Genomic DNA, 26,771 nt, shown 5'->3' with positions numbered 1-26,771 from the left:
AAGGGGCGGGTTGGCTGTATATATTTCACTTGACGTCAAAGGCAAACCTAGACATATTAAGTCTAAATCTAAAAATTGCTTAGTGGTTGAACTGACTTCACCAAATTGTAATTCTATTTTACTTGTTAATTTTTATAATTCTTCGACCAGTCAATTTCCTAACGAGCACTTGCTATCCCTAGAGGATCTCTTATCAACTCATATCGAGAACAGTTGCTATGGGTACGAGGTGATCCTTATGGGAGATTTTAAACATTCATCCATGTCAGGCGGGTTGTCAGAGGGAAGCTGAGATTTTTTTTCTTATTTTTCCTCGCCGCATTTTGAACACACACCAAGCGGAGAGGTTTTGGAATTGCTCTTGGCTACCCTCAACCTTTATGAATCATGCACCTGCCTAAATGATCTGAGGTTACCGACATACGTGGGTAATGTCTCCGGCACAATTATTGATTATATTTTTGTATCTTTAAGAGTTCTACATGAAATACTTGTTTTTAAGGTAGAAACTTCTGTTTTTAGTGATCACAATCCTGTGATTTTAGAGGTTTTAGCTCAAGGAGTCCTGGGAAATAGGAAGATGGACACAGTGTGTGCGACAGATCTTGTGCTAAGTGATCAAAACCGGAGGCTCAAATGGGATCAAGTTACTCCAATAACCTTTTTACAGGAAACTATGGCCAAAGTCGCAGGTGAAATAGCCATCTGTTTAGACAACAAAAACCCTAGTGTCACTATGGTTGAGGCTTTTAGTGTTATTTGCCATCAAGTCAACTTAGATTTGACTGTAAAGGCAAAGTTTAATAAACCAAAGGGCCCCAAATGGTTTGATACAAACTGTTCTAAGGCCCACTCAACTCTTCTTAAGGCCCTAAAGCTTAAACCTAGAGACAGAGTGTTGATTTTTTTTTTTGTAAAACATTTTTATTGGCATTTATAAACAATAGTACTACACGCAGGCTCAGGCGGTATCGCCAGCATCACAGAGACTTACATATCAGAAGCGCCCGGTCACAGCCCTTTCGGTCTCGCAGTCTCATGGGCCCTCAGGCCATTCGCCTCTTCCCTGAGTGGTGCTGCCGGTGTGTGTTCGGGACCAGTCTCTGGGTATGCCCCCCCAGAGCTCGCAGTGATCGCCTCGCCGCAGGGATGCCATGCAGTGTGATTGAATCCCTGTGAGGGATGTCGTAGAGGCTATAGGAGTGCAGCCAGTGAGTAACCGCGAACTAACCGGGGACAGAGAACTAGGGAATGGGGGTGCACTATGTCGCCTATCCGAAATACTTGTATCTATGCGCTCGAGAGCTGGACCATCTTGCGGGGGAAGGCCGGGGTGGTTGCGGACGCGGAGGCGGGGAGGGGACAGGGGGGGCGGGGGCATCAATCACAGCCTATGAGGAATCTGGCGGTGGGACCTGTGGTGTCTGCCTCTGCGAGGCACCAGGTGCTTGGACTGCCTGCGCGTTTCCCAGGGTGGATTCCGGAGTCGCGGGCGTAGAGACAGAGTGTTGATAGCGCTTTTGAGGAAACAATATAACCTAGCTATCAGGAAGAGGAAATCTGAGATAATAGACGAGGCCTGGAACGATTTGCTACTGCCCGAGATACAGAGAGATAGTGCTAAATTCTGGGCAGTTATAAATCACCCATATTTTGTGGGATTAGATAATCAGAGAGCTGATTGCATTATCCCAGATGAACAGTGGGTGACACATTTTAGTAACATCTACAGTCATACTTATTCCACTACAGAATGCGAAACACCTCTCCTAAAACCGTCAACTCACATCTCTCCCTTTACCCAGGAAGAGGTGAAACAAGCAATCAAAGACACACTCTGTAAAAAGGCACCGGGGCCAGATGGGGTCCCTGCAGACTTTTTTAAGAGCGCTCCTGAACTTAGCTCAAAAATTTTAACTAATATGGAGGAACGCTAGGTGGCGCACAGGTGAATGGCGGCTGCCGAGTAGGGCTCCCGCTGGACGGCGCTTCTTATCCGCCTATTTATCCTTGATAGCCTCACCCGGGGGCTGCAACTCAGCGAGGGGCAGCAGCGAGGTGTCCAGTGCATGCTGGCCAAGTCTGGAGGTAAACGGGCAGCAGGCGCCGGAGAACGACGCGCCGTTCGCAGAGGCGCGCGGACGGCGTGACAGAGCTGGGACGCCCTGCCGGATCGCGCTGGTAGGCAACGTCGCGGCTGCATTAACGGCTGCAGGCCGTGGAAGCTGTGACCGGGCCTGGCCAACTGAGGGACGCGGAGACGAAGCAAAGGCAGCGGAGCAAAGTAGATTTCTCATCTGAAGTCGTCGCTGGGGGTGCACTCCCCCCCCCCCACCCCCCCCTCTGAAGGTTAGACGAGCGCTGATATCGGTGTCCCCGGCTGGGGATTGGAGGCGAAGCGCTGCGAGGGAGCCAAGTGACATCGGGGCTCCACCGGGGTGAGAGGTGGTGGCCCCCCTGCCCCCCCCCCTCATGCCCCCCTCTGCCTGTGGAATACCGACTGATCTGGAGCGGAGGCACCCCCCCACCGGACACCGCGTATAACCGGACCGGCTTGCGAGTGCAGGAGTGAGGAGGCACTGGGCTGGAACACGGGACCTGGGGGACCCGGATGAACTGTGAGTACAGCCGTGAACCCAGAAGGAGCTGCGAGGTGCGAACTGCTTCGCCGGGGACTGAAGAGGAGATCGGGGGAGTAGCGCTGGACGGAGGCCCAGTCCCCACGTGGCTGGCGGCTCCGGTATGATGCTGGATGGTCGTGACGATTAATAGGAGTAAGAGGACGGTGTAGCGGGTGTCTGCTGGACTGTCATAAGGCGCTTGAATATAAGGTCAGCCTGGAATTGCGGAGCGCAGGGAGCCAGCAGCTTCTGGTGAGTGCGCAGAGAGTGTGGACGCTGCTGCTGGCCCTAGGGGGTTGTCTGCTGCTGCGGCCAGGTAGGACGGTCCGGAGGCCAGCATGGGCAGGACAGATGCGAAACAGCCCAAACTCTCGTTTGAGGCTAGCAAGAAGCCGCCCAAGGCAGTAGAGGAGACACGTGAACCGCCGGCGACAGCAGGAGGGTCAGCAGATGCGGCGCCCAATCTCCACGATGTCTTGCGCGAAATGCGTCAAGGGTTTGCAACGATTGCTGACAAAGTTGACAGAATGTCGTCCCGAATGGATGCGGTGGTACAAAAATTGGACGCCCAAGAAGAACGGATCACGGGGGCGGAACAGCGTATATCGGACACTGAAGATACTGTGACACGGCACACCTCGCAGCTATCCAGGATGGACAATCTGCTGCGCCTCATTGCTGCTAAGAATGAGGATTTGGAAGCGAGGAGTAGGCGTAACAACGTACGCATTGTAGGTATTCCTGAATCGACGAATGTGGGCAGAATGGAGGAATACGTGGAGAAGATGCTGGTGGCGGCGATCGGTTCGGAGATTTTTTCCCCTCAGTTTATTGTGGAGAGGGCACACCGGGCCCTGGGCCCCAGACCTAAGCCGGGAACGGCGCCCAGGCCGATCATCGCCAGGATACTCAATTATCGCGACCGTGACGCCGCCTTGAGAGCCGCACGCGGCACACGTACATTATCCTACGAGGGCAACTCCTTCACGCTGTACCCGGACTTCACACCAATGGTGCAAGAGGAACGGCGAAAATTTGTGGCAGTCAAAGCGAAACTACGAGACTTACAACTGGACTATGCACTGCTTTACCCGGCGCGCCTGCGGATCACGTATCAGGGGAGGCAGAAGTTTTTCACAAATCCTCAGATGGTGGAGGATTTCATCAAACAGTACAAGCGTTCCCGCAGGTCGGAGGATGGAGCTGAGAACGATGAGAACCCTGTGCGCGAGGAGCTGGTGGACGGCGAACCGTGAGTGGGGTGCCTATAGATGGCATATTGGACTACATGTGCGGATGGGGGAGTACCCTGTGAACTGATGTTGGGGTGGCTGGTTCTGAGACAATATGATAGGGGATGGCTGGGCCATGTAGATGCAAGCACGGAGGGATGTTGGTGGGGGTGTGGGGAGCTCACACTGCAGAAGATTCCGCCACAGATTACACAAGTTGGGACACAGTACTGGCTACTTTTAAAGGCGGCAGGGATCAGTTTGTTGTGAGACCCGGGTGACATAAGTACTAGCGCCGGACACCTCCTCGTCTCGTTGCGCTGGACTGCACGTTGTGTGGTCGGGCTGGCGTTTCTGGGGGGGGAACTGGTGGAGCCACCTGGACTTGTTTCCTAACGGGAAATACCCTAGTATATGTTGGGAGTTTGGGGAATGTACTTGCCTTGCTGTTTGGGGCAATTGTGGGTGGGCAGGGGGGGGTACAGGACTGGCAGGTTGGGGTTTGCTTCAGTGGGAGGGGGGTGGGCAAGAGGGGTGTTGCGATGGTTTGTATGTTGGAAGTTCCAAAACGGGTGAGAGCGCGTAGGACCAGGAGAGAGTGGGTGGTTTATAGGGGAGTGAATAGGCTGGTTTCCAATACACTGTGGAACGGGTCACTTTTAAATATTCGACCTGCGGGGGTGGAGAGGGCGCTGATATTGGGTGGCACATACCCGGGGTGTGATTGGTGGAAGGATCCTGAGGATTGCCTTGGTGTTTGGGAAATTGACGACGCATGGCGGGTAGGATGAGTAAGTCACGTGTCACTGTTGCCTCCTGGAATGTTCGGGGGTTAAACGACGCCAGGAAATGTAGAAGGGTGGTGGCTTATTTGGAACAACATAAGGTGCAAATTGCATTACTACAGGAGACGCATCTTAGTCCCCGGGCCACTTACACCTTTGCAGGTAAATGGGCGGCGGTCCGGAGTTTCTCCTCGTATTCAGGATATGCCAGGGGTACGGCGATACTGATCAAGAAGGCGGTGCCGTTTGTGCTGCTGGGCGATCTTACGGATAAGGAGGGGAGGTTTGTTTTGTTGTGGGGCAGACTTGGTACGGATACAGTCACAATTGCGAACTGCTACGGGCCGAATGTGGATTCGCCTGCCTTCTTTACCATGCTCTGGGGTAAAATACTGAACATTGGTTCCATGCATGTCATATGGGGGGGGGATTTCAATCTCACCATGTCCTCAGGGCTCGACAGATCGGATGGCAGCCCGCAATACCATAAGGGTGCGAGGGACGTCATGGAAGGTATAGTTGTAGAAGGAGGACTTGTGGACAGCTGGAGGTTTGTGCATCCTGGGGTCCGGGAAGGAACACATTTCACGACATACGCTAACTCTTGGGCCAGGCTGGATTACTGCTTTCTGTCTACAGGCTTGGCGGTTGATTTAGGTCGAGTGGCTCACTTACCACGGACGTACTCAGATCACTGTCCGGTAATTGTGGAGGTGGCGCTCCCGGGGCTCAGTGGGTCAGCACCTAGGTGGCGTATGCAACCCACGGCATTATTGGATCCGGTGTTCCAGGCGGAATTAGGAGACGAGATAGCGGAGTTTTTTCCCCGCAATAAGGGGTCAGTGGACAGTGTCGAGACCATTTGGGAGTCGTTTAAGGTGACGGTCCGGGGGTACTACATCTCTAAAAGCTTCGGTGTCCTGAAAACAATACGCGGTTCGCTCTCCAAGTTAGAGGCTGAACTAGCGGAGCTGGAAGCCAGGATGGCCCAGGAACCAATGGGTCCGGTCCATAAGGAATTCCGAGAACGGCTTACTCAGTACGAGCAGGAAGCGGATAGGGAGTCCAAATTTAGGGGCAAATATTGGCAGGCCCGTCGTTACTGTGAAGGAGAAAGACCAGGGCGTGCCTTAGCGGACATTACTAGACATGCCCGGGGACCCACGCACGTTTTAGAGATCAGAGGGCAGGGTGGGACCCTACAGCAAGATACGAAGGGCATACTAGCTCAATTTACTGCGCATTATGAGGAATTATATGAAGCCCGCAGCGGAGGGGAGGTTGTATTTGGGGACTTTCTGGATGATGTGGCGTTATGTTGGTTAAGTGATGACCATCGGGAATTCCTTGGGGCCCCATTTGAACTTGATGAAATACGGGAAGCGATTATGTCCCTGAGTAATGGTACGGCGGCGGGGATTGATGGCCTACCGGCGGAATTCTATAAAAGTTATATAGATGTCATGGCGCCGGTGCTGCGGGAGGTGTACGAGGAGTCACTGGAGGTAGGTGTGCTGCCTGGGACAATGCGGGAGGTACTGATCACCTCGCTGTTAAAACCCGGCAAAGACCCGGTAGAGTGTGACTCATATAGGCCGCTATCCCTAATTAATTGTGATGCGAAGATACTGGCAAAGGTATTGGCCACTAGACTTTCCCTGCTTATGACCAAAATTGCACTCCCAGATCAATCTGGGTTTGTCCCGGGCCGCTCAACTGCTTGTAACTTGCGTACGCTCTTCTCCTTGATAAACACGATAGCGCCGGAACTGCCTGTGGCGGCGGTGTTTCTGGATGCCACCAAGGCATTTGACTCGGTTGAGTGGAATTACTTGTTTGCCATCTTGTACAGGATGGGCTTTCCCAAAATATTCGTCGCCTGGATCAAATTGCTCTATACGGCTCCGACAGCGAGAGTGCTCATCAATGGTGAAGTGTCCGAGTCGTTTCTGCTCACTAGAGGTACCAGGCAGGGGTGCCCGCTCTCCCCATTGCTCTTCGCTATCGCGATTGAGCCTCTGGCATGCCGTATCCGGCAATTGCATAAACAAAGTGCTTTCAAATGTTACCAACGGCAGATAGATGTCTCTCTCTATGCTGACGACTTAACGTTGTACGTGGTAGATCCACAGGTTAACCTTAATCCATTACTCCGAGAATTTTTAGTGTTTGGGCGTCTGTCGGGCATTCAAATAAACTGGAAGAAGTCGCAATTGTTTCCCCTGACGCCTGCAGTGGGTCGCTTTCCTCTGGACTACCCGCTGGAATGGTGTGAATCGGATCTTAGATATTTGGGGGTCCAGATCTCCAAGGATCGAGAGGAGACGTTGAGGTTGAATTATGGTACGGCCATGACTCGGCTGACAGAGGATGTGACTCGTTGGGTGTCTCTCCCACTCTCCATGGCGGGCAGGGCTTCGCTTATCAAGATGGTGGTATTACCCCGTTTTTTATATTTTTTCCAGAATATCCCGTATTATCCGGGGGCGTACTTCTTTCGCGCATTGCGTACAGAATTACTGCGGCTGTTCTGGGCTGGTAAGCAGCCAAGATTGGCGTGGTCGGTTATCACTCGGCCATACGAATCTGGAGGGTTTGATGTTCCCGATTTTCTCACGTATTATCTGAGCGCACAGGCTCAATTTGCATACCATTGGTTTGCACCTGCGCCATTCCTACCACAGCTAGCGGTGGAGGACTGGCTATCGCGGCCTCTGCCACTGACGGGGGTCCTTCAGGGCTCCAGTCGCGCCTTTGATACACTATACACTACGGTGCCGTGCACGGTGGATGCGTGGCAGCGTATACTACGTCGCATGGCGCTCAGCTTCATGTATGCTCCGACGCTGCCACTGGTTTATCACCCGGACTTGTCGTTACTGCAGGAAGGAGGGTTTCAGGGGATGTGTGCCAGAATAAAAATACGGCACTGGGGTGATCTCTTCGCTAATGGACGGCTCAAAACGAAAGAACAATTATTTGAGGGCTATCAGCCTACCCCGTTGGATGTTTTTTACTATATCCGGCTGCGGCGGGGGCTGCGGAAGATACTACCAGGCTTCCCGGGGGAACCAGAAGTAGTGCGGCCTTTACAAATGCTGCTTACGTCTTCGGATGGTAGGCACTTAGTCTCCCAATTATACGGCAGTATTCGGGCACACAGTGGCAACATGGAATGTAGGGCACTCCAGCAATGGAGACTTGAGCTAGGCATAGATATCACAGATAAGCAGTGGACGTATTGTTGCGAGCTCACCTCCCAGATCTCCTCCAGTAGCAGACTGCGTATTATCCATTACAAGTTTTTACAACGTATGTATTATACGCCAGCTAAGAAGTTTAAATTTCGTCTATCAGACAGTGACAGATGTGAGAGGTGTCAGGCGGAAGGGGCTGACTTCATGCACTTGGCATGGCTGTGTCCGAGAGTGGCGGATTTCTGGCTACAGGTACATTCGGCACTGAGGGTCATGTTGGGAGATGTAGTGGAACTAGATCCGCTGGTGATGCTGCTGGGCTACACGGTATCAATACCTAAGTTGATGCGCAAACTGGGGAACATTGCTCTATTGTTAGCGAAGCGGAGAATTGCGTGTCGCTGGGGTAGGGGGAGAGCACCGAAGTTCAAGGAATGGATAGGGGATCTTTTACACTGTCAGGAGCAGAGTGCTATCTACGCTGAGACGCAACCATTAACTAGCAGAGCCAGTGACATTTGGGACCCGTTCAAGGAGTATTTGGCGGCGTATACCGCCTCCACGGAGGGAGAGAACCAGGAATCGGTTGAGGGTGGCCCTGGAGCTGGTGAGTTTACCTAGTAGGGGGCTGCAGGATTGTCATTACTGAATGTCTTGCTGATGGAGTGTGTTGGGGGGTTGTGCTCCGGGACGTCTGCACCTAGGAATTCCAGGTAGCGCACCTAGGAGATACGCCAGAAGGTTGAGTTGCTCTGCAGCTTGCCCAGGGTCCATGGTACAGTGTATAACACTACTGATATATTGGAATGACAGGGATTTGCCGCCGGACCTCCGGGTTGTCGGCCTCAAGGCTGTGTACAGGGTGATGAACCGTAATGAGAAATGTCATCTGGAGCCGGCCCGTGAGGTTGTAGGCGCGTAATGTATGACTGTGTCAAATGCTAATAAAGGTTTTGGAACTTTAAAAAAAAAAAAAAAAAAAAAAAAAAAAAAAAACTAATATTTTTAACGCCACAAGGGAATTTATTTTCCCCTCTAGCTGGGCAAATTCGATCATCGTGCCAATCTTCAAGAAAGGACAGAGGACAGACCCGGCCTGTTATAGGCCAATCTCTCTTATTGACTCGAGTGTTAAAATCTTGGGGAGAGTCCTCTTAGGTAGATTGACCCTGATTTTAGAAAGTAAGGGTATTTTATCTAATGCACAATATGGCTTTAGAGCCAAAAGAGGAACCTTAGATCAGTGCCTAAACCTAGAATTAATCTTAAATAAATACGTAATCGCCAAGGGGGGCTCATTGTACATGGCCTTTATGGACCTTTCCTCAGCTTTTGACCTGGTCAACAGGTCGAAGCTGTGGGGGATCCTTTTGGCCATGGGCTTTGACCCCCCTTTGGTTGAATACTTAGCTAAGTTACATAAGGATCTTATGACTTCAGTTAGAGTCACTAGGGAAAGAAGATGTACTTGTCATTTTAGGTCAGAGAGGGGGGTGAGGCAAGGGTGTATACTCGCCCCCCTCCTCTTCACCTTATACATTAATAACCTTGAGGCAGTAATGTCAACATCCCATAGTGACATCCCGCGTGCAGGTGAGACAAAGATACCTGTCCTCCTGTACGCGGATGATGCTGTTCTTTTAGCACACTCGGGAGTTGCGTTAAACACACTTCTTTTATCTTTTGGAATTTTTATGTCATCACTGGACATGAAAATTAATACAGAAAAATCACATGTAATGATTGCTGGACCAGCAGGTAGGAAAAGAAAGTCGCTAACATTTTATTGTGCGGGGAAGGAGGTTAAGAGAGTCCCTTCTTTTCCATACCTAGGTGTGACTTTCGATGAAAAGGGCACTTGGGGCCCCCAGCTTTTGGTCAAAAGCAGCGCTGTTGCTAGAGCGGCCGCAGGGCTGCTAGGCTTTGCCAAAAAACTGGGCGCCCGTCCTATGGAAAGCATCATCAAAGTTTATAAAGCAAAATGTTTGTCAGTTGCCCAGTATGGCTCTGTCATCTGGGGATACACTAATTCTGCCAAAATACAGAACGTAGAAAACAAATTTTTGAGATCTCTGCTTTCTGTTCCCCAATCAACCCCGACCTTTGCATTGCACACAGAGCTTGGCTTGGGCTATATATCTGACACTCTAAAACTAGCCCCAGTGATTGGCTGGCTAAAAACCTGGCTCAACCAGGAGCTTACTCTAAATCATATTATTTTAAAAGATTGTTTAGCCCTGGACAGAGCCCTTAACATCCCATGGGTAAGATATGTGAAAACTCAGCTTATTTTAGCAGGCCGCCCGGAGCTCTTCTCATCTCCAGATGGAATAATCTATGAAGATCTAAAATTAGTCAAAAATATTTTGACAAATCTATATGCCCTGGAGAGGGAAGCAATAGAGCTAAAAAAAAACCATGGTAAGGAAACACTGTATGCTTACCTCTGTTCCAGGAATGGAATCATACCTCTTTTTGGTAACAAATCCTTACCATCGCTTTCTCCTAAGGAGATTTCGTTTTGATTTAATTCATTTTATACTGGGCAATTTCAGAACCTGGACTAGACCTGATGATGCTGAACCATGTGACTGCGATCATTTCTCAACACAGGATACGATGCATTTCATTATGTTTTGCGGTCATTATATCGAGATCAGAAAAAAATATTTGTTCCCTATTTTACGTAATCAGGGATTTATTCAGGTAAAACCAGCCCTGCTGTTTTTGCAACATCTTCCTAACATGAAAGTAGCTTTTTCCGTCGCCAGTTTTCTAGTTGCAGGAGCACGTTTAAATAAGCATCGCATAAGGTATAGGCACTTTATCTCTGAAAAATGAATTTCCTCTTTTCTCATTTATTTGAATGAGTTGTGTTTTATTAAACCCGTCTTTTTATCTTTTTAAATATTTATGTATGTCTCATTGTAAAATTTAGTGTCTTTTATAATGTTTGTTTGTAAAATTTTGTGATCTGATGAAATGGTGACATGTATTTTTGCTCGTTCTTTTATGATTTTTAATAATCGAATAAAGATAATTGACTGACTGACTGACATATATTCACCCCTAGTCAAGAGATCTGGGTTAAATACATTATTCTTTTGCTCACCATGCCACCCCAGTTTAGGCTAGCAGAACTTTTGACTATTTTCCCATTGAAAAGCAGCCCGCGACCCGACAGCAGAAACGACCTATGCACCCTGCTTCCCTGGGGCAGGTAACAGTGGTACCTCGGTACTCTCGTGGTAGTGGGCTCCTCAAAAGCTTAAGTCTAAAGTTTTAACTTTGTACTCCTGCAAGAAGTATTTTATAACTGTTTATTTCCAACCGCGACATTCTCCATAGGCTATAATAGAGATCCCGATAGCAGCTACTTCCACTGCACGCGCCTCCCGTGGGTCCCCTTCCTCATAACCTGGGGTGGATTCTTAAGGGGCCAGCGATCCTAAATGCCCTAGGCATTGTCTGTAGAATTGTCATGGTTCTTATACCACTTTTTAGGTCTCGCGAGCCAAAGGCTCGAAGAGACATTTTATATGTGGGATTTTCAAAGTGCTACTCACAGTTTTGGCTGGCCTAAACCTTGAGTGCACGATCACATGCACGTGCACAGCTGCTCCCACTCCCCCCTCCCTTCTCTATAGCTTTGGCTCCTTTTGTTTTTTATTACACCCTCCCTTCTCTCCCCGCTGTTTTCACACTACCCCCTCCCTTCTAATCAGTTTCCTTTCTGCTTGCTTGATCGCACATCGCACACCACTCGCCTGCCAGCCTGCTTTCACTTTTGCGCCTCAGTCACTCAGCCTCTATCCCTTGTGTGTGCTGCGTCCCCTTCGCATCCCTCTTCCTTGCTCTCTGTATTGCCCCAGGTTCATTTACTCCAGCCCCCACCCTTACCTGTCCTGCTTAGCTTTTTTTAAGCCCCCCCGTGGCTCCTCCCTTTCTCTCTTGTCTCTCACTGCTTCCTATCTATCGGCAACGTTCACTTGATCTTCCATCAGGTCCCTCCGTTTCTCATCTGCCCCTGGAAGTCGACGCTGTCTCGCTGCACTGCGCGATTCCCCTACACAGCCCTCCTGATGAGAGTCCGATCCACCCACGCACACTGCCCCCCCTCCAGCTCGATCGTCCTCCCACGCAGCCCCTTCGTGGCTTGTCCAACCGTGAAATTAAATCCATGTCACTTCTGCAGAGAGAAATACGCTGGTCTGAGCGAAATATCTGTGACCAAGACAATCTGTCTGTTTACAAGAACATATACACCTCACACGTACTAACAGAACTGCTCACATGTCATTCCCACACAGATACAGACACAGCCCTCATTAGGAAGTAAACAAACTGCTCATGCGCACGCCCACACACTCCGAAAATCACATGTTACTAGAAAGAATACACACTGGTCGCTCTTTCACACAGGCACGCATGCAACTTCAAGTACTAACAACTGCTCACATTTCACTCTCATATAGAAGACACACAACTCTCATTAGGAAGTACACAAACTGCACGCACGCACACACACACACACACTAGAATGAATACAGGCTGGTCTCTCTTTCACTCAAACACGCACACAACTTGAAGTACTAAAACCAGCTGCTCACATTTCACTCTCACAATGACACACAACTCTCATTAGAACTACACAAACTGCTCACACACACACACACCTCACACGGAAGGGCTCTAACTGCTCTCATATACACACAAACACATTCTCATGTGGATGGAGATACTGATTGCACCCGTAAGAAATGTTACAGACTGCTCAACTACTCCTGCATGCCTACACTCATCACCCTCACGAGAAAAGGCATCCATTGTTGGCAACTTTCTTACACGTGCAAATAGGCACACCTTATGGGGAAGGAGGTACCCGCAGCAGGAATGAAAGTATTGCAACACTGCCGAGACCTTATAAAACCATCATAAAGATGGGTGTACATGCGGCCATCTAAAACTATTTTTATAATAAAGTTTTGCAAAAAAGTTACATTGGCTGCTACCAGAGGCGCATCTAGAGCCAAATTTCGGGGGGGGGGGGGGGGGGGCTAAGAAAAAATTTCGGGGGGGGCTGAATCTTTTAAGCCATAGGCAGAGTGGAGCTGCAGGGGCTCGTAGAAGGGGTAAAACAACAGCGAGGCCTCATTAACATGTAAATGGTCTTTTAAAGACCTGTGAAGTGCTCGGGTGCAGCTCTGAGAGCGCCGGGAAGCTGTCTCAGCCCGGGCTGCCACACGCGACGGGGGGGGGGGGGGGCTGAAGCCCTGTGAGTCCAATGGGTGTTGCGCGCCTGGCTGCTACACATGTGTTCACCACTTTTTTTTGTTCTTTTCAAAATGCACACCTTGCCACTGCTGCCCCTGGCACTGAAGAGGGCTGCTTTTGTGTGGATGTGCTCATTGTGCGAGGCCTGCATAACATGCTCACGGTGAAGTTAGCCAATGGCTGAAGAGGGCTGCCCGCTGCTGTATGGCGTAGTGGGTGGAAGAAAAATGGGAATGTAAAAGGGTACTGCGGGGAATTAACTGGTGTATTTGAACAGTTGGCTTAAAGTCCTTATAAGTAAGTACAATATTTGCATATATAAAATTAGACGAAAAGGTCTTGGCTAAATTCAAACTTAAATCAGCCTTTTGACTTTGGCATTTGGCTTTTTATGTCATGGTTTGAAAAAAACTTTAGTATTAGGGCCCTGCCAGGCCATCACCAATAAAAAAAATACATTGACTGAAGGCACAAATATATTGGAATATTAAAAAACTCTTATTGCCGTACTAGTCCCTGCACTGAAAGGAATTACTTTATTTGCGGATCTGCTCCATGTGAAAGAGCAGTATACAGTCACTCACAGTGAAGTTAGCTAGTGACTGCAGTGGCCGGCCTATCACCCATGCTGTATGGCGTAATAAACAGAAGGCCATGTGAATGACACAACAGATGATGCTTAAAACAGTGCTGGCTGAAAGCCCCTATAAGCCAGTGTATCAGATGCATAATTTTAGTAAAATCAAAAGGCCTTAGCTACGCCAGGCATATATCGGTTTTGGGAGCCTTACAGAACAAGCATTGGCATAGCCAATAGGTCTGGCCTTTGGGACTTTATAAGTGTTTAGCCATGCAACTGTTGATGTTGTTGCACCAAGGATATTGTGCTGCATAACTAAACACTTATAAGGTCCCAAAAGCGAGACCTATTGGCTATGCCAATGCTTTTTTTTTTGTATTTGCAGCACCCACACAGGACAATGGTGACTGCTTTTCGTATAGAGCGCTATGCCGCTCTAACTTTTAGTGGCCGCCCCCTTTCCTCACAGCACTCACTGCACAATGGCGACGTTCTATCACCTTTAAAAAAAAATTTTTATAAATTGGCATGCTGAGTGTGGCACTTTGTATAGGGACACCATGCTCAGTTTCATTTTTTGAAAACAAATATAATGTGCAGCACGGCGTCCGTTTCAGGGACACTCGCTCTGTTTCATTTTTTTTTTTTTTTTTAACTTTAATGGTGAGAGCAGTGCCCACTTCAGGGACACAGCGCTCTGTTTATTAGATTTTTTTTAACTTTATTGATGAGCGCGGCGCCTGCTTTACGGACACCGCGCTCTACAATACAATAGGCCTTGCTTTTGCCAAAGTTTGACCTATTGGTATTGTAAATGACAAAGCCATTTAATATTATAAAAGACATTGCCATTTACCATGCCAATAGCTCAAAATCTCGCAATTGAGACACCTATTGCATTGTAAATGCTTGTTTAGTATATGGTTTGGTCCCCCCCTGGGGCCCAATGTTAATAGTGCTATTTATTGTATCTATCAATGCTTGTTTGTAATTGTAACTTTGCCACAGCTTCATAAAGAGACTGTGGGATTCTGTCTAGAATAAATACATATATTTTATATATATATACCTGTGTGGGCTACTCTTTCATTTGGTTATTCAAGAGGTTATTATGGTAAAACAATAAGCTTAACACTCCTTCAAGACTTAGCCTGAAGGCTGCTCTCCACAGCTACCACTAGGATAGCTTTATTTAAAGGTTGTCTTAAACCTATCATCAATAAGAGTCGAATTGGACTGGTGCAAGGTGTCCCTATAACTAGTAGACAGCATATGCCAGGCCAACTTCTCACATTGGTGTGCAGCGGTTGGATTCAAGCTTGCCATTGTTTTACCAAATAACAAATTGAATTTCTAAAGTGAAAGCCACTTGGTACCAAAGGTACATATAAATTCAAGCTTAAAATACAATAAGTTCTACTGAACGTAGGAGTTGTGTGTAGAGGGTTTAGCACACCTTGACTACAACTCAAGAAAGGGATCAGTAGGCCACACCTAGTGTAGGTAGATAAACCACTATCACTACACTAGAAATGTCTTTAAGTTCAGGTGCCCATAAGGCTCTGGAAGGACCCCAAAGGGTCCCAGTCGACAAGTATGATCATCTCTCCTTTGCTGATCTTAGGGAGATGTGCACCTCTAGGAAACTTAAGACAAACAAAGGTGCCAATACCCAACGTCTCAGGGAAATCCTGCTCATAGCAGACTTTAAGCAGACTTTAGGGTCTGATGGGGTAGACCGGTTGGGTGGGCATCCTTCAGAAGAGGACCCTCCTAGAGAGGACTCTGATGAGGACCAGGAAGAGGATGAAGATCCTGACCTGGAAGAAGAGAACCACTCACAACATGGAGGTGATGGCCCAAAAGGCACTCTCTCCATTCCTAAAGGGAGAGTGGTGGATCCCAGAAGGAACAGATCCCCCTCAGTGGGGTCCAACCATTCTAGGAGATCCAAAAGGATCTCTGCCTCTCCTCAGAAGAGAGAATCCTCCCAAGAAAGGAAATGCAGATTGCTCCAGTTTGAGCAGGCAAAGCTACAACTCAGGAGAGAGCAGTTAGCATTAGACAGGGAGCCCCTGGAGCTTCAGAAAGCTTCAAGAAAGTGGGGTCTAGAGACCCCTGGTGGCAGTAATGAAACCCCTAGAGTTAGAAAGAAAGTCCCTGACAATAGGAACCTCCACAAGATTGTGCCCCCCTATCATACAGGGGATGACATCCACAAATGGATATCTGCTCTTGAGAGGGCCTGTAAAGTACAGAGGGTCCCAGTAGAGCAGTAGGCAGCAATCCTGTGGCTCTCCTTTGCAGACAAAGGTAGAGACAAGCTCCTCTCTGTAAGAGAAGAGGATGCTGATGATTACTATATCTTGAGAGATGCTTTAATAGATGGGTTTGGCTTAACCACTGATCAATACAGACTTAAGTTCAGAGACACCCAAAAAGCACAGAATCAAGACTGGGTAGATTTTGTTGATTGTGCTACCAAGGCACTGGAAAGTTGGTTAACTGGCAGTAAGGTGAATGATTACCAAGGATTGTATAATCTCATAATGAGGGAGCAGATTCTTAATAATTGTCAGAACCAGCTTTTACATCAGCACCTGGTGGACTCTGATCTGACCTCTCCCCAAGAATTGGGAAATAAGGCAGACAAATGGGTCAGAACCAGGATTAAGCAGAAGGTCCAGCCCTTGGGTGGTGCAACTAAAAAGGAAGATGCCAAGAACTCTGAGAAGGGTGGGGAAAAGGGAAAAGACCAACAGTCTTCAACAGGCCCCCAAAAATCTGCATCTGATAATACCCAAGCTAATAAAGCTAAGCAACCAAGGAAGCCATGGTGTAAGTTCTGTAAGCAGAAGACCCATTGGACTTCAGATTGTAATAAGGCCAAAGACTCCACAAGTACCACTCCACCTGCCCCTAAGGCAGCTGCTCCCCCTAGTGCAACCATAGGTGGTGGTACACAGAACAAGGGCATAGTAGGGTTGACCCTGGGATCTGGAGAGTACTCTGGCCTAGTCAGAACTCCTACACAGGCTGTTCTAGTTTGTGATGGGGACCTGTCCCTGTTTGTGAGCCCCAGTGGTCTGGCCAAATACAGACAACAGCCAAAAATAAATGGAAGGGAGTCACTAGCTTACAGGTATACAGGGGCCAGTGTCACCATGGTGACTAAGGACCTTGTGGACCCTAACCAGATCCTACTTGGAGAAATCTACCAAGTGACCAATGCAAGCAACGTTAGTACTGACCATGCTCTAGCAGTTGTGAACTTCTCCTGGGGAGGGGTAACTGGCCTCAAGAAAGTTGTGGTGAGTGCAGACCTACCTGTTGAATGTTTACTAGGGAATGATTTGGAGACCTCAGCATGGGCTGAGGTGGAGCTAACTACCCATGCAGCAATGTTGGGTATACCAGCAGAAGTGTTTGCCCTGACAAGGTCAAAAGCAAAGCTGACAGGAACTGAACAGGCCTTGGATCCTGGAAAAATGGACCAAGGACCTTCCAAGAGGAGGAGTAGCAGGGGTAAGGCAGAGCCTTCCCCCCAGGAACAGTCTGTAGAAACTCTTTTAGCAGAAGAGGATCTACCTCCTGAAGAAGGAACTGCCCCAGAGGAACTGGAACCTGATCAGGTTGAGTTCTTGGGGGCAGGGGGACCTTCTAGGGCAGACTTGAGCCTGGAGCAGCAGAGCTGCCCCACTCTTGAACCCCTCAGACAGCAAGCTGCTGCTGAGGCTGCAGGGAATGCCAGTGGGACCCATAAGATTTATTGGGATGAAGGGCTCCTTTACTCTGAGGGTCGAGACCCCAAGCCTGGTGCAGCCAGGAGGTTGGTCATACCTCAAAAGTTTAGGGGCTTCCTGCTCACACTGGCCCATGATATTCCCTTAGCAGGACACCTGGGCCAAAACAAGACTTGGGACAGAATTGTCCCTCACTTTCATTGGCCCCAGATGAGTGAAGACTGTAAGAGCTTTTGCAGCTCTTGCATTACCTGCCAGGCCAGTGGCAAGGCAGGTAAATCCACAAAGCCCCCCCTGATACCATTGCCTGTGGTGGGGGTGCCGTTTGAGCGGGTGGGGATTGACATAGTTGGTCCCCTGGACCCACCAACAGCATCTGGGCACAGGCTAATTCTAGTGGTAGTGGATCATGCCACTAGATACCCAGAAGCTATTCCCCTTAGGACCATCACAGCACCTGTGGTAGCCAGGGCCCTCCTGGGAGTCTTTTCCAGGGTGGGGTTTCCTAAGGAGGTATTGTCTGACAGAGGTACAAACTTTATGAGTAGTTACCTGAAGGCAATGTGGAAGGAGTGTGGGGTTAACTATAAGTTCACCACCCGTTACCACCCTCAATGCAATGGCCTTGTTGAGAGATTCAACAAGACCTTAAAGGGTATGATCAAAGGGCTCCCAGAAAAGCTTAGGCGAAAATGGGATGTTCTTCTGCCCTACCTTCTCTTTGCATACAGAGAGGTGCCACAAAAGGGGGTTGGTTATAGCCCCTTTAAACTTTTGTTTGGCCATTCTGTTAGAGGGCCAGTTTGTCTAGTGAAGGAGGGATGGGAGCAACCTCTCAAACCCCCTAAACAGGATATTGTGGACTATGTACTTGGTCTCTGCTCCAGGATGGCTGAGTACATGAAGAAGGCAACTAAAAACCTGGAGGCAAGTCAGGAATTACAGAAAGCCTGGCATGACCAAAAGGCTGTCTTGGTGGTGTACCAGCCAGGGCAGAAGGTATGGGTGTTGGAGCCAGTGGCCCCAGCAGCTCTCCAAGATAAGTGGAGTGGACCCCATACCATTTCGGAGAAAAAGGGAGAGGTTACCTACTTGGTCGACCTTGGCACTCCCAGAAGTCCCCACAGGGTACTTCATGTCAATAGGTTGAAAGCATATGTGGACAGGGCTGACATGGGCTTGCTCATGGCAACAGATGAGGGACAGGAGGAAGAGAGTGACCCTCTCCCAGACCTGCTCTCTCAGAACCCTGACGATGGGTCAGTTGATGGAGTAGCCTTGGCAGGCAGCCTCACTGACCAGCAGCAAGCTGACTGTAGACAAGTTCTTCAGTCTTACAGACATATGTTTTCTCTGACTCCAAGTCAGACCCCCTGGTGCACTCATGAAGTGGGCACTTGGGACAGTCTGCCTGTCAAGAATAAAATCTACAGGCAACCTGACCATGTCAGGGACTGCATAAGGGCAGAAGTCCAAAAGATGTTGGAGTTGGGAGTGATTGAGCCCTCAGATAGCCCTTGGGCTAGCCCAGTAGTCCTAGTACCAAAACCTCACACCCAGGATGGTAAGAGAGAGATGAGGTTCTGTGTTAACTACAGGGGACTCAATGCAGTCACTAAGACTGATGCTCACCCAATTCCCAGAGCAGATGAGCTCATAGATAGATTGGCCTCAGCCAAGTATCTGAGCACATTTGATCTGACAGCTGGCTACTGGCAGATAAGGTTAGCTGAGTCTGCAAAAGCCAAAACTGCATTTTTTACCCCTAGTGGGCATTATCAATTTATTGTGATGCCCTTTGGTTTGAAAAATGCACCTGCCACTTTTCAAAGGTTGGTGAACCAAGTCCTCTCAGGCCTGGAAGACTTTAGTGCAGCATATCTAGATGATATTGCTGTCTTTAGCTCCACCTGGGAAGATCACCTGATCCACCTGAGGAAAGTTTTGGAAGCCCTGCAAAAAGCTGGGTTACTAAGTGCCAGATAGGGCAGAGTCAGGTTGTGTACCTGGGTCACCTTGTAGGTGGAGGCCAGGTTCAACCACTTCAGAGCAAAATCCAGACCATAATGGACTGGGTTGCTCCAACCACCTAGACTCAGGTTCGAGCTTTCTTGGGCCTGACTGGTTATTATTGGAGGTTTGTAAAGGGATATGGATCCACTGTGACCCCCTTGAATGACCTCACCTCTAAGAGGATGCCCAAAAAGGTGCAGTGGACTGTCAGCTGTCAAAAGCTTTTGATGACCTAAAACAGGCAATGTGCTCTGTTCCAGTGCTCCAAAGCCCCAACTACTCCAAAGAATTCATAGTTCAAACTGATGCTTCAGAGGTGGGGGTAGGTGCTGTGTTATCACAACTGAATGAGGAGGGCCAGGATCAACCAGTAGCTTTTATTAGCAGAAGGTTGACCCCCAGAGAGAAACGTTGGTCAGCTATAGAGAGGGAGGCCTTTGCTGTGGTCTGGGCCTTGAAGAAGCTGAGGCCATACTTGTTTGGCACTCACTTCATTGTTCAAACAGACCATAAGCCCCTTCTATGGCTAAAACAGATGAAGGGTGAAAACCCCAAACTACTCAGGTGGTCCATTTCCCTACAGGGGATGGACTATACAGTGGAACATAGACCTGGGAGCAACCATGCCAATGCAGATGGCCTCTCCAGATATTTCCACTTAGAACATGAAGACTCAACTGGTCAAGGTTAGTTTAATGTCCCTGCGTTTGGGGGGGGGGGTTATGTAGGAGAGTGGCATCGACTGCATAGTTGTCCCCAACTTTTTGCTGATGTTTTTGCTGTTTTATGACTCCAGCCAGGCTGTGGCCCTGCTATCCAGGACCCCAGCCTATCTGCTTCCTCTGTTAAACGATGTGAGTACCCTAGGTACCAACCAGTTGGATGCTGAGGATGCCCTGACAGTCCCTTGTAGATGGTACCCTAGGTACCCAGGGCATGGGTCCCTCAGTAGGCCTACCAGGGCTGCAGCACTTATTGTGCCACCCTGGGACAGCCATACAAACTGACACCACCAGACCACTACTGTAGTCTGGGTAAGGTGGTGCTAGCACCCCTTACAGGGATATAGGTACCCTATATCCCACCCCATCACAACACATATACTCTCATAGGTCACCCCTATAGCAGGCCTTGCTAATCCTACAAGGCAGGGTGCTGAGGTATGTGTGAGGGGGGACCCCTACGTGAGTAGGACCTCCCTGCAACCTTCGTAAATCATTGCTGGGTTGTTTTTAGTGTAGCCATACCATATACTCTTAACAGCATTATAAGTCTATCGCGATAACGCGATAACTTGAGAATGGCTACACAGAACCCTACCGTGTTTGGTGTCAAACATGTAGGAATCATACCCCCAGTCCAGCCATGGGCATGAGGGTACGATTCCCCCCTGCTAGAGGGGCGATATGGGAAAAGCGGTAGAATTTGGACACCAATTTAAAAGTGCACAAGTAACACAAAATGGCTACTGCCCGCCACCTACACGACCCTGGTTGGCTGTTGCTGGGGAAAACCCCAGCCTCGCCAGCTGGACAATAGGGCTCCGGTGGCAGGGAGGTGCTAGCATCTCCCCAGACAGGATAATATGGATTGGAACGGGTGGGTGCACCAAATGTCCTTTCAGAGTTGCACATAGGCAGCTGCAGAGGCCTCATTCTGCATACACCGCTTGGAACCGGTTCAGGGGCATCCTGCCCCTCGCCCAGGCGGCAAATACACAAAGGGGAGAGGGTGTAGCCACCCTTTCCCGCCTCACCTCCCATTGGTGGGCACTACTCTGGACACTCCCCTAATCTTGGGGATAAAGGTGAATAACGTGGCCCAGAGCCTCAGATTACTCTTGAACTTTACAGTCTTGACCTTCGACTTGCTGCTGCCCAGCTGACGGAAGAAATCTCCCTTGGGATAAAGGAGTTATCCCCCTGCTTGGCAGGCACCTGAACCACTGCAAGTGACCCGGTTGGAACTTTGCTGCTCTTATGAACTTTGACGACTTCCAGAACCCTTGAGGTGGGTTTCCAGCGCATCCCAGAGGTCAGTGAGTGTGCTCAACGAGTTTGGGCACCGTGGACCGCGTGGGTGCCGAGATCCCCAATACCCCAGGACACCGGCCACCTCTTGCGTAGCACACGACCCTGACCAGTGGGGAAGTTGTGCTTTGGCCCGTTTTTGAGCCAACCACTCTACAGCAATTGTGCCAAAGACCAGAGCCCTAGCCCCCTCCGGTGGCCCGTGGGTGCCCTTTTACGCACTCCAAATTGCCGCCTCCCGCGGTCCCTTGTCTCTCAACTTGTGGGCCCTAGCGGAGGTCTATTTCCAGAATCAAGAGTTTCCCTGGTTGCTCCAGGCCTGCTCTACAGTCTCTCCAAAGGAGACCTCTCCCAGACCTCGTGGGTCTGCACTGTAGCAGATTTGTTCATCCTTCGTGGGTTGCGATTGCCAAGGCTTAGTGGATCCAATCCGGACACTAACACCGCAGCGACCCTCATCCAACGTGGGACAGTCACCCTCCAGAAGCTGGCCTTCCTTGAAGCCTCCCGGAGCCCGTGGCTGCAGATCCAAGCTACACCACTTTCCACCTGAAGCACCCGACATCAAAGGGCTCTTTGCTTTGAGCCTCCTGGTCACTTGGCCGTGACCCAGACTCTGCCCCCTCTGCTTTCAGGCTCTTCTCTACAATCTTCACATCTCTGATCTTCACGGAATCATCAACGCTTTTGGCTAGCAGAACTTTTGACTATTTTCCCATTGAAAAGCAGCCCGCGACCCGACAGCAGAAACGACCTATGCACCCGGCTTCCCTGGGGCAGGTAACAGTGGTACCTTGGTACTCTCGTGGTAGTGGGCTCCTCAAAAGCTTAAGTCTAAAGTTTTAACTTTGTACTCCTGCTAGAAGTATTTTAAAACTGTTTATTTCCAACCGCGACATTCTCCATAGGCTATAATAGAGATCCCGATAGCAGCTACTTCCACTGCACGCGCCTCCCGTGGGTCCCCTTCCTCATAACCTGGGGTGGATTCTTAAGGGGCCAGCGATCCTAAATGCCCTAGGCATTGTCTGTAGAATTGTTGTGGTTCTTATACCACTTTTTTAGTATATGGTTTTGTCCCCCCCTGGGGCCCAATGTTAATAGTGCTATTTATTGTATCTATCAATGCTTGTTTGTAATTGTAACTTTGACACAGCTTCATAAAGAGACTGTGGGATTCTGTCTAGAATAAATACATATATTTTATATATATACCTGTGTGGGCTACTCTTTCATTTGGTTATTCAAGAGGTTATTATGGTAAAACAATAAGCTTAACACTCCTTCAAGACTTAGCCTGAAGGCTGCTCTCCACAGCTACCACTAGGATAGCTTTCTTTAAAGGTTGTCTTAAACCTATCATCAATAAGAGTCGAATTGGACTGGTGCAAGGTGTCCCTATAACTAGGAGACAGCATATGCCAGGCCAACTTCTCACAATACCCATACCACTTAGGGTGAAAAGTGCTGATGATGATTGTCGTAATGCTGAATAAATCATACATTCACCACCAGTCAAGAGATCTGGGTTAAATCCATCATTCTTTTGCTCACCATGCCACCCCAGTTTAGACCCAGCCATATGCAAATCAATCTTGACCCTGTACCTCATGTGAACAGTCCAGACCGAACTGCCAAGCCAGGTCCTCCCTGGACCGGAAACAAGCATCCTGGGACCGGTTTCTGGGTATTACCCTTCATCAGCCAGGCTAGCTTGAATCCAGTGGTACAGTGAGCAAGGGACCCACGTCTGGGCATACCCACCCCACTTAGGGTGAAAAGTGCTACGCAAACAAATGATGGACGGAATGCTGAATAAATCATACATTCATATTGGTGCCCATGGCCGTGATTGTGGTGGCGGGTCACACCAACTGCCATTTTACAATGTGTATATCACTACCGCGATTGTGGTGGGCATTGGCGGTGGCACACCGCTGGGGCCAGGCGGTCGTTAACGTGATTTGGCCGCTTGATATTGGTGCCCATGGCAGTGATTGTGGTGGTGGAACACACCAACCTCCATTTTACAATGTGTATATCACTACCACGATTGCGGTGGGCATTGGCGGTGGCACACCGCTGGGGCCAGGCGGTCGCTACCATGATTTGGCTGCTTGAGATTGATGCCCCTGGCCGTGATTGTGGTGGCGGTGCACGCTTATGGCACCTATGGACACATCATGCAGTGGCAGTGTCAATGGCCAGTTCACAACATTGTACAGTAGATACATCAATCATGCCACCAGATAGTGCTAAACAATGCTAGTGTGACATTTAGCACACTGATAATTACACATGTCAGTGCACAGGATGACATTCACAAGCATGTACTCACTCACATGTCACTTATAAAATTGTTGTGCATGTACACACATCTGTGGTGTGATGGATGTTGAAATGCACCTTTTGGAATTCACATAGTCTGATTCTGTTTTGCGGGTACTCACTGTGTGAATACTGGACAAGTGGGTGAATAGTTTAGATCAAGGTGTCCCTACATGCGAGTTGTGCTGTAAGCGGAAGTGTTTTTGCCAGTCATTGTTGGCGCTGTCTCAGTGAACACGTAAGATGTTGGACACATCACATAGGGGGATTTAATTGACATGTGTGCCCTTTCATCTCACTTAGGAGATGACCAAATGTGCATCGTCCAGTCACAGTGCTGGCGGACATGGAGGATGAGGACATCATAAGGAAATTCCGTCCGGCTCGACCTACCCTTCAAGACCTATGTGCTCTGTTGGAGCCCCATCTGAGGCCTCGCAGAACCTATCCGACTGCTTTGACACCAACGTGTAAGGTGATGGCGGCCCTGCATTTCTGTGCTTCTGGTTCATTCCAGTATGTCCTGTCAGCTATAATGACCTACAAGGACCGATACATCCATTTCCCCAGGAGGCATGAATTGGTGGCTGTGAAGGCTGATTTTGATGCCCTTCGTCACATCCCTAATGTTGTTGGTGCCATTGACTACACACATGTTGGCCTGGTTCCACCACAGGCACATGAGCACATCTACAGGAATAGGAAGCATTTCCATTCCATCAATGTGCAAGTGGTATGCCAGGCGGATATGATAATCTCACATATCTGTGTCAAATTTCCAGGATCAGCCCACGACTCCTACATCCTGCGTAACAGCATCGTACCACAGCTGATAGCATATCTGCATCCAGAGCGTGCGTGGATTGTGGGTGAGTACGCAAAGTCAAGTAGTGTGCTGTATATGCTATTCTCAGCTACTGTTTATATTACAATATTGGTCTGTGAATCTCACACCTAGGTGACTCTGCATATCCCAACCGGCCTTGGTTGCTGAGCCCACTGAGGATTCCCAGGACCCCGTGGGATGTCTGTTACTATGATGCCCATGGGAGGACACGTCGTGTGGTAGAGCGTACCTTTGGTCTACTTAAGTCACGATTTCGCTGCCTGGACAAGACCGGAGGTGCACTGATGTACTCTCCCCAAAAGGTGTATCAGATCGTAGTTGCATGCTGCATGCTCCACAACCTGGCCTTACGCAAGGAGATCCCCCTTCTCCTGAACAATGATGAGTAGCCGAGGCCCCCACCTGCAAACCCACACATGTCCAGTGACAAGGATAGTGGAGAGGAGGAAGGTGTCGACCTGCCTCAACAGCTCATCAACCGCTACTTCCCTTGAAGGTGAGTGAAAACGTTCAACTGTGCCATTGTCTGCAGATGTTGTTGTTGATAAAAAGGCCTAGGTGAGCTTTGTGACTGCTGCCTGTTGTTGGCTCTGTGCTGGCTGCTAATGTTTCTGGTACAGAGTAGTCATGCACAGATACAGGATGTCTATGTTGGTACTGTTGCTCATTGTAATGTGTGCAGAACTGAGTACCTTGATGACAAGTGTTGTGTGATGGCTGTGATGCCATCACGTGAGAAGTGAATAGTGTTCTCTTGTGTTTTCCTAGGTCCCTTCAGCCTCTTGATGCCTCAAAACAATCAGTGCTCCTGGTACATTGTAAACAGAGTCAACATTGTGCATCCTGTGATAAACATGGAGCTGACATGAACACATAGGTGTGTGAAGAGTGTTTATTTACAATGGGTATATGTGACAGGGAAATTAATATTTAATAAAAGGTGAAAAGTGAATCAATGAGTTGTCATAGATGGAAGATGAGACTGTCGAGTAGTCACCACATTGATGTGGTGACCCAGTCCAACAGATGCATGCCATTAACCTGGCAGTCTGGGTAAGGACAGTCAACAAAGTCAATAGCAAGGTGAAGAGGGGTGCCATCAAGGCTGGCTCCTTGACTGGCGTTTGGCTGGTGCTTTGCCACGGGATCCTCCCTGGGATTTCTTTGGATGGCACCTTGAACGTTTGGCAGCAGGGGGGCCTCTGCTGCGGACTCAGCGGGGTCTGCGGACTAATCCCTCTCTATGGCCGCAGGGGAGGTGGGGGAACTGTCATCCTGCGGGCCACTGGAGGGAGGTGGAGCTGTTGTTTGGGCCACACGCCTGTCTCTCAGAACCGCCACAAGCTGGCCCGAGAGGTCCACGATTTGTCCCATACGGGTGTCTATGGACCTCAGCAGCCGGCGGAGCTCACAGGAATCTTCAAGAGCCTGGCCCGTGTGTCCCAGGGCTCATTCATAGGCCCCAAGGACTCTGGCGATGTTGGCCAGGGCTTTGGTTCCAGTGTCTGGTTGGGTTTGACGCCCAGTTGCCCTGCCACCTGCTGTCCCGGACCTGTGGCGTCACCATTCTACGCACCCGCGTACTCTCCCTGCCCTCCTCAGATTGTGGGGTGGGGTGGTCATCCTCTGAGGCAGGGAGAGTGTTGCAAGCAGCACTGGTGGTGGTGGTGGAGGCCGCACAGGTCATTACAGCAGGGGTCAGCGTAGTTGCTGTTGCTGAGGTGGTGGTAGGGGGGAAAGTGGGGTCCAGGGATCTGCTGCGCCCTGCCATACCTGATAGGACGGCTTCTGGCTCGCATCCAAGAAATCTAGGGAGTCAGCATCAGAGAGTCCATGTTCCGGGGGTGGAGACTGGCTCTGCAGGTTGGTGTGATCATCCTCTGCTGTCAGCTCTTGGTCACCTGTGGAAAAGAAGGGAAATGGTCATTGGAGTGCATTCCTCAAGCTTGGTGTCTGATTTCTTTTTTTTACAAGTTATACACCACACAGTTTACTAGGTATCACATTGTATGTCTGCACAGTACTGTGTATCTGTTCTGCTTGGGTCTTCGGATCAGATAGAACCCGCTCAACAGAGCCTCCCTGACCCAAACCAGAACGTTACCCCCTCCCTAGGGCCTA

Source organism: Triturus cristatus, chromosome 2_1, assembly GCF_964204655.1.
Source record: "Triturus cristatus chromosome 2_1, aTriCri1.1, whole genome shotgun sequence".
Lineage (NCBI taxonomy): Eukaryota > Metazoa > Chordata > Amphibia > Caudata > Salamandridae > Triturus > Triturus cristatus.
Note: the sequence above shows the minus strand (reverse complement) of the source record.